This window comes from Pelophylax lessonae (genome assembly GCF_965119305.1).
Source record: "Pelophylax lessonae genome assembly, chromosome: 1".
Classification (NCBI taxonomy): domain Eukaryota; kingdom Metazoa; phylum Chordata; class Amphibia; order Anura; family Ranidae; genus Pelophylax; species Pelophylax lessonae.
Window position 1 is genome coordinate 810434819 of NC_138768.1, and position 9281 is coordinate 810444099.

The following is a 9281-nucleotide window of genomic DNA, read 5'->3' on the forward strand; positions in this document are numbered from 1 at the left end:
ACAGCTGTATCAGCTGTGATGTAAACACAAGATGGCAGATATGGGGCTTCATGCACATGGATGTAATAAAATTATATCTATGCAGGATCTTGCTGGCAGAAAGATGCTGCTGCTGCAAAAAAAAAAAAAAAAAAAAGAAACATTTAATTGTATTTTTTTTTTTTATTAGGGGATAACTTCGATGGGGTAGGGAACTATGGGATGCCCAACTTGAAAATGCCCAGAACACAGGACAAGGGACAACTTCCTCCCAATTTACAAAGAATCCTCTTTTTCCTTCCCCCTCCAGACTGTTTCCATGCAGTGGCGTAGCGTGGGTTGTCAGCACCTGGGGCAAGGCAAGTAATTTGCGCCCCCTAACCCGTGGATTTTAGCACTCGAGTCTCTTCAGCTAGATTAGTTGCCCTGCTAAGTGTCCAGCGTGCCCCTTTTCAATGCGGAATGACCAGCATGCCCCCTTTCAATGCGGAATGACCAGCGTGCCCCCTTTCAATGCGGAATGACCAGCGTGCCCCCTTTCAATACGGAATGACCAGCGTGCCCCCTTTCAATACGGAATGACCAGCGTGCCCCCTTTCAATGCAGAATGACCAGCGTGCCCCCTTTCAATGCAGAATGACCAGCGTGCCCCCTTTCATTGCAGAATGACCAGTGTGCCCCCTTTCAATGCAGAGAGACCAGCGTGCCCCCTTTCAATGCAGAGAGACTTACCTGCAGCGGCGGCTTCTCCTCAGTTCCCCGCGTCTCCTCGAGTCCTCCCGCCTCCTGCTCGGAAGCACGGGCAATTGCATGCATTCACCTTTCGGCCAATGAGGAAGCGGATCCCGCTTCCTGATTGGCTAGGAGGAGGATCCGCGTGACAATAGCGAAATTTTAGCGAAATCTGTGACAGCGCCAGACTGCTGACTCTGCTCACTCGCTGCTAAACTGACTGAGCGAACTGTTATGTCAGAGTCAGACAGAGTGGATAGGCGTGCGCAGCCTATGGCATTAGGGTGTGCACCTCAAACACATGTGCGTGTGTGTATATATATATATATATATATATATATATGAATATATACACACACACACACACACTTTTATAAATAAATGTAAACAAACATTTAAGCGGTATTAAAACATTTTTAATTAAATAAACAATTATCAATGTATACCATAGATCCCCCTTTAGAGCAGGGTCCCCATAGATCCCCCTTTAGAGCAGGGTCCTTATAGATCCCCCTTTACAGCAGGGTCCCCAAAGATCCTACTTTAGAGCAGGGTCCCCCATAGATCCCCTATAGAGCAGGCCAGGGTCCCCATAGATCACCTTTTAGAGCAGGGTCCCCATAGATCCCCCTTTAGAGAATGGTCCCCATATAATCTATGGGGACATTTCTCTAAAGTGGGGAATCTATGGGGACCCTGCTCTAAAGAGGGATCTATGGAGACCCTGGCCTGCTCTAAAGGGGATCTTAGGGGACCCTGGCCTCCTCTAAAGGGGATCTATGGGGATCCTGCTCTAAAGGGGGGATCTATGGCATAGATCCCCTTTAGAGCAGGGTCCCTATAGATCCCCCTTTAGAGCAGGCCAGGGCAGGTCCCCCATATAGATCTCCCCCCTTACAGCAGGCCAGGGTGAGGTTAGGTCACTCTGGGGTCCCCCATATAGATCCCCCCTTACAGCAGGCGAGGGTGAGGTGAGGTCCCATCCCCCATTTAGATCTCCCCCCCCCCTTACAGCAGGCCAGGTTCCCCATAAAATAGATTCCCTCTGAGGATCCTCTATGAGTAGCGCTACATAATCATATGGCTCCATCTAAATACACTCTTCTGTGCCTTTTATGTCCACCACATATAGTTGCATACTATTCTTTTCAGTTTTGTCAGTGTTCTTCTCACACACTCCTACCTTTTTTTTCACCTGTCCCGGACCCAATCACAGCAGGCTAGGTTTTCTCCTCGAGTCCTCCTAGGTTTTCCTCCTGCAGCACCGTCTGACCGTCGTCTCCACTGGCTCTCTCCTCTCTGGCCTCTCACCTGCCGCCACTGCCGGCTTCTTCTGCTGCTGCCTGGCCTGGTGGTTCTCTCCCGCGCTCAGCGCTGCGCTGGGCGGCCGCTGCAGGGGTTAGTCCCTCCCCCAGATAGGCCAGGCGTGCAGGGACTGTCTCTCCAAACCCCCCCCCCCCCCCCACAGTGGGCGACCCCGTGGCTCGGATCGGATTCGGGAGCCAAGCTGCACAGCCACAGCCAGCACTGTGACTGCAATGAGAGAGTGAGTGAGCCAGGGCAGAGAGCTGCGAGTGCGAGCGGGCGGCGGCAGCCGCCAGCCTATAACAGTGTGAGTGACAACTGAACTGACATGACACTGCGGAGCGCCGAGCGGATCATGCGCCCCCCCCAGATGTTGCGCCCGGTGCGGCCGGCCTCCCCTGCACCCCCCACGCTACGCCACTATTTCCATGCACTCCATGCACTGTTTCTGTTTAGATCAGGCATGTCCAACCTGCGGCCCGGAACCTCAGGCAATGCAGCCGGGGGGCAAGTGCAGTGTTTCTGACTCCTACCACTATGACCACTTGAAATTACTGAGGTGGTCATGGTGGTTAGAGTGTTCCTTTATTATCATTTAGAAGAAGTAAACCTCTGTATACTGATTCAATTTCATTTGATCATCCTCTAGTTGTGTTAAATTAGTGCGGGGGCCGCGGTGGCGTGGGAAGGGCGCCGCAGCATTTTTTTACTTATATACCTTAACTATAGTATATATTTTATATGCGGCCCGAGAAAATTTCTCTACACTCAATGTGGCCCAGAGAAGCCAAAAGGTTGGACACCAATGGTTTAGGTCAGTGATGGCGAACCTTGGCACCCCCAGATGTTTTGGAACTACATTTCCCATCATGCTCATGCACTCTGCAGTGTAGTAGTTAGGCATCATGGGAAATGTAGTTCCAAAACATCTGGGGTGCCAAGGTTCGCCATCACTGGTTTAGATGGTGAAGCATCAGCAAAATGTTCACATCTGTAAGATTTTTCTTCAATTCTTCTAGCTCAATTGTCAGTCCCGGCATGGTACATGCATTTACAAGTAAGTTATGCAGAAATAGTGTCCAATGAAGCAGAATTTTCTGCTCTTATTGCGTTGGTGTGCACAGGGGGGTGTGCCAGGTGTGCCTGGGCACAGCCTAACCACTCTGCCCAGTGCCGATTCCCCCTACCGCCTAAGCTTCCCCTCGTTTTGCGCCCCCCACCGCAGTGTTGCTGCCCCCCCTCCCTCCAGCTGCTGTGGGGGATGTTTCAGGATGGAGAGTGGTGGAATATCACCAATATGCCAATCACGGGCCCCTTCCTTTTCTAAATGAACACAGTGAACACTCTCACTCACTATGTTCAATCGTAACTGAAGCATAGAAAACTGTATATTATGCTTCAGTTTGTGAATGAACAGGAGGCCGCTGAGCACAGAGCACTTCCCATTCATTCACTGCCCCGTGCAGCTGAGGCTGCAGAGAAAGGCATGTTTGTTTGAGCTTCGGGTTGCACACCCAAAGACCCCATTCACACTAGCACGACTTGTCAGGCGACTTGGTCGCCTGACAAGTCGCGGTGGGTCGCCCGCCATTGAATAGTACAGGACCCGTTCTAATAGGAGCGACACAAGTCGCTCCAACTTAGAAAAAGGGTCCTGTACTACTTTGGGCCGACCTGGAGGCCACTTGCATTGACTTCAATGATATGAAGTCCGTGCAAGTCGCGCCGAGGTCGCGGTGAACGCTGTGCACCGCGACTTCACAGGTCGCCCCAGCAAGTTGTGTCGTGCCAGTGTGAATGGGCGCTAATGCCATAGGCTGCACGAACCTATGACTCACTGAATGCAGCACAAGAATACTGAGCAAAACACAGCTATACAATTGTAGCGCTACCCTTGACTAGGGCCACTAGTCCCAGGTTCAATTCCCGCTAGTGCAGCAGCCAGGCAAACAGCATCTGCACACACTGACTCAGAAATAAATTCTATGAGGGTTGCCTTCTTACATGTATTGCTGTAGAAACTTGGATAGGGATACGGGATACGCCACATTACTAACTATAAAAATTGAGGACATTTTTCCTTCTAGTAGCACTGTTGAACAGACACTGCAGTGGTAGGACACTAAGTGGGCAGCACTGGGGCACCAATATCAATGACGCAGGCCAGGCAAGCTTTACAGTCTGTGTAGCAGTAGAAGCGCTAAAGTGGACAGTCACTAAAATTGTCTTCCCCTCTAGGTCAGTACTCCCAGTGTCCTTCTGATATGGAATGCACTCCGATTCCAGCAGACAGGCTCTCCCTGTGTACTCCCAAGGCAGGTCTTAGGTGCAGTACCCCTCTTGGTTTCATGAAACCACTGGTGACTGAGCAAGTGAGCAGACACTCTCAGCAATGGCTGGAATCCTGTGAATCAGGGTGGGACTTTAAGAATGCAGCCAGAAAGGCAGGCAGCCCTCCCTGGCTGTGAACTTCTTCTCCTGGACAAGAACTCTGGGCTCCAGGCCTTGTTCACATGGACATAATGTAATGTACATATACCTATGTGAGGGAAGAGTTTATCCACATGGGGATTCACAGGTCCCTCACATGGGTATACTGTACGTCATGGTGTGCCCCATGTCTATGTAGTACTACTCCCGTAGGAGTTACAGATATGCCCACTGCTGCACAGCCAGTCACATAGCATGTCCTTCATTCTCTCTCATAACTTGGATGGGCTAGGAAATTCATAGGATGCCCAACTTGAAAATGTCCAGAACACAGGACAAGGGACAACTTTCTCCCTATTTACAATGAATCCTCTTCTTCCTTTCTCCTGCACACACTTGGTTCCTTATGTATAGCTCCTGCTTATCACTCCTGGTGGAACTAACAGTTTTTAGCTAGTTCAGCAAAGAAAGCAGGAACTCACAGTCCCATTTGACACTGTAGCATAAATCGAGTGAACAGCAAACACTTCCTTCAGTATTCCCGTGGCCACTGATCCTAGTTCCACTTGCTTTGCAGAATGCTAGGCCACCTGGCTGCCACCACCCACACTTGGCTGTGTTCCTCCCCAGTCCTCCAGACTGGCTCTCTGCCTCAGTCCTGCCGAACTGATACGTACACATAAAGATTCCACAGGGCAAGGTTGGATGAAGACTTGGCACAATGCGGTCTCACTGTCTCTCCTTGTTCTTTCGGACTGCCTCCTGTGGTGGGAGCCTTCCAGGACAGCTTTCTCGAGCACCAGCCCGAGGTAACTCCCCCTCCCCTGTGGGGATCCCTCAAGGGCCACCGAAAGCCTCTCTTCAGCACTGCTTTTCTATCTTCCACCCGACTCCCCTGCTGGCATGGCCCATGTCTATTTATAGGTTATCCCAGTTCTCTGCCAGGCTCCTGGGGATTGGCTGAGAGCCAATAAATATTCAAGGCAGCTCCTCCTCACCTCCACCCACTAGTTCTAGAATATTCTTCAACTTTCCAGATACCAGGGGGAGACACCAGAGAGCTGCCAGGATGTGTCATTCAGCCCTGGCCTCTAGTAACTCTGACCCAGGTTCAGTGACTCAGGTTTATGCCTGGGCCAGAAATGCTTTTTCCTACTCTTACTTCTAGTAGCTTGCATTAGAGGGTGCTACACATAGTAGACATGATTACCAATTTATTGATAAATGGAAACAGTTCTCATTACATTACATAGAACACAGATAAAATAATATCAAGTTGATTTGTAGTGGTTCTATAACAATACATTTTCTACATGATTAAAATATTCCAAGCATCAGTACATAAATAGAGCTGAGCTTGTTTCCTCAGTTATTGCCTGAACAGCAGCTAGTGTTCCTAGCCCCAGGCCCTCCAGTGTCTCCCTGTGATTCCGCGTTTACTTGCGTACCTGTACCAGTGCTGTATCTTGGCCTAGGCCAACAAGGCCCAGGCCTAGGGCAGCACTTTGCAGGGGGCAGCAAAAAAGCTGCACCCCACATGGAAAAAAAACAGCATCCTCCTGGCTCTCGCACGAAAAGGCCCCCCATCGGCTTGCGCTACACTTTTAGTATAGTGCCAGTCCTATGGGGCAAATCAGCCTGGCACCCCCATAAAGCGGTCACACTGCTACCTGCCGGTACTGATGGGCACTAATAGGCTTCACTAATGGCCACTGATGAGGCTGCACTGATGGCCACTGATGAAGCGGCACTGATGGTCACTGATATGATGCACTGATAGGCTGCACTGGTGGCCACTGATCGGGCTGTACTGATGGGCACTGATGAAGCCGCACTGATATGCTGCACTAATGAGGCTGAACTTATGGGAACTGATGAGGCTGGACTGATGGGCACTGATAGACTGGTTGTGGTCTGTGGTTTACAGATGACAGGGCGGGTCATAAACAGGAAGGGGTGTGGCCTTTACAGGAAGAGATGGGTCATATTTAAATTAGGGGCTGCACAAGTTTAGTCAGGCCTAAGGCAGCACCAAACCTAAATACACCACTGACCTGTACAATACGGGTGGGACAGTTAGTCCTGCATTGTAGATGATGGAGTCAGAAAGTCTGTGACCAGCGAAACAGTTTCAAGAGACTGGTTGCACAGCCTGGTGGAAGCCTGTGGGAGAGGAATAAGGTAAAGCATTACAGCTTATTCTTCTGTTTCTAGACCTAATGAGCATTTAACCCTTGCAATGCAGGGAGAGCCCACTGCAAGGGTAATTTTTTGCTGTTGCCCATAGTGGAGTTTTAGGTTTCTGTTACTGCCTGGGTACTTGTTGGCAAGATGTCCCTTTACTTTCTGTCCCAGTGGCACATTGTGACAACCTGGAAAAAGGGTCTCAGGGTCTAGAAATCTCCTCATATACCTCACTCCATAAGAAGGTGTTTTAATTGTGCTTCCTACCCTCTTTACAAGGAGACAAGAAGTAGAGAAGAATAAGAAAATGAGACAAGAAGAGAAAATTAAACTTTTAAACTAATTGATTGCTAAGCTGTGCCCCGTGTGTTGCATAGCTCCCTTTTTTTTTAAACGAAATCCCTCTGACCAACTAATATATAGCTGATCCACCTTTCACCAATGAATAGTAATGCTATACTTTACAATCATGGGCCAACAGTGAGGTGTAAGAGGTGGAAATGTGTGGGTCAGCACTTGTAAAGCCATGCATTTTTATGAGGTGCTCGACTAATCCCCAGCAAAAAGGGTCTGGTAGGGGGCATAAATAGACATGAGTCATGCCAGCAGGGGCAGTCGGATGGAAGATGAAGATGGAGTACTATAGGATGCTGTCTGTTGCTCTTGAGGGTGCTGGAAGGTCCCTTCTACAACACACAGGAGGTGGCTTTCTTGGAGGCACAGGAGCAAGAAGAAAGGACAGCAGGAGCAGGTCAGCATGTCTGGGAGATCTCCTGGGCTGGTGAGTGTCAGTATCTCCTGGGCTGGTGAGTGTCAGTATCTCCTGGGCTGGTGAGTGTCAGTATCTCCTGGGCTGGTGAGTGTCAGTATCTCCTGGGCTGGTGAGTGTCAGTATCTCCTGGGCTGGTGAGTGTCAGTATCTCCTGGGCTGGTGAGTGTCAGTATCTCCTGGGCTGGTGAGTGTCAGTATCTCCTGGGCTGGTGAGTGTCAGTATCTCCTGGGCTGGTGAGTGTCAGTATCTCCTGGGCTGGTGAGTGTCAGTATCTCCTGGGCTGGTGAGTGTCAGTGTCTCCTGGGCTGGTGAGTGTCAGTATCTCCTGGGCTGGTGAGTGTCAGTATCTCCTGGGCTGGTGAGTGTCAGTATCTCCTGGGCTGGTGAGTGTCAGTATCTCCTGGGCTGGTGAGTGTCAGTCTGGAAGACTGTGGGGAGAAGTTAGCCTAAAGGGCTAGTGAAAGGGGCAGCTGCAGCCAGGAAGGTTGGCAGTGCCTAAAGAGGTGGTGCTGAGATCATTAGCCACAAGAGGAATGTAGGTTGGATACTGATCTTTGCTACTCAACCAAGGGGCCTCGGATTCCTACCTGTAATTCACTATTTGTCATTGTCAGACATTTTCATTGTACCAGTCGGGTTCTGCAGGCAAGTGAGTGCTGGAGGAAGGAGCTGTATAAAAGGACTGAATATAGCAAGAGTTGTCCCTGAAGTTTGTTGAAGTCGAATGGGCATCCCATTACCTCCCATCCCTATTCAAGTTATTATCCTCAATAAAACAAAAAGAAAACAAAGTCATGGACTGTTCTCTGAATCAAGAGTGACTGTGAAAATTCGGCGTGCCTGGCTGTGCAGGGTGGGGAATCCCATTCCACTTGCGGCTCCTTAGTTTAGTATTTTGCATTTACTGCTTGCTGGCAGTAGGAATTCATTGTTCATAGAACATCAATACCTGCGTGTGAATATATTACTAGTTAGTTACTGAGAAATGCTGTGCGAGGCATTATGCTGAGAGTTAGTATTGATCCATCAACTAGACAACTGATGGCAAAGACAAATCTGTTACTGATAAGAGCTCTATCTAGTCAGCCATCTGGTGATAATATGAGGTTCCTCTGCCCCCCTCCCTGAGAATCATTTTTAGAAGTGTCTTAAAAGGAAGATACAGTCTTTAAGATATGTACATGCATCAGTATTGATTTTATTCATGTGTAGCTCCAAAGGCAGGCAGAGTACTCTAAGGCCTCTTGCACACTGCAGCTTAAAAATGCTCAGTACAGCTTTTTTTTTTTTTTCTGAGCTAAAATAGAGCCCATTCATTCTTAATGTGCCTATGCACACAGCCGCGTAAATGAGTGCCGCGTTTTCTTCAGTAACAACAAAATATAAAAATCTGCATTTTTGGTCAGTAATTTACGCCTGATGCGCGCAAAACGCAACTCAAATTACCCAAAATGCTAATTCAATATCAAGAACGCTAGAATAAATTTACGCGCGATTACTCGCATTTACGCGAGCGCATAAGCGAGAAAATGTGCGCAAACGTGCGAAAATGCGTGCATTACAATTACGCCAGAAAACATAGATGCTCTAACAGGAGTATCGTGTGTAAGCTGCCTAAGGCAGTGGTCCTCAACTCCGGTCCTCAGGGCCCACTAACAGGCCAGATTTTAAGTATTACCTTGGGGAGATGCAGACTAGAGTACTGCAATCACTGAGCAGCAAATTATATCACCTGGGATGTATTTCAGTTATCTTGCAAACCTGGCCTGTTAGTGAGCCCTGAGGACCAGGGTTGAGGACCACTGCTCTAAGGGACAAAGAGGACCAGCATGTACCCCAGGGCAGAGTCCATAGCTAAAATGGTGGCAGAAAGAACAC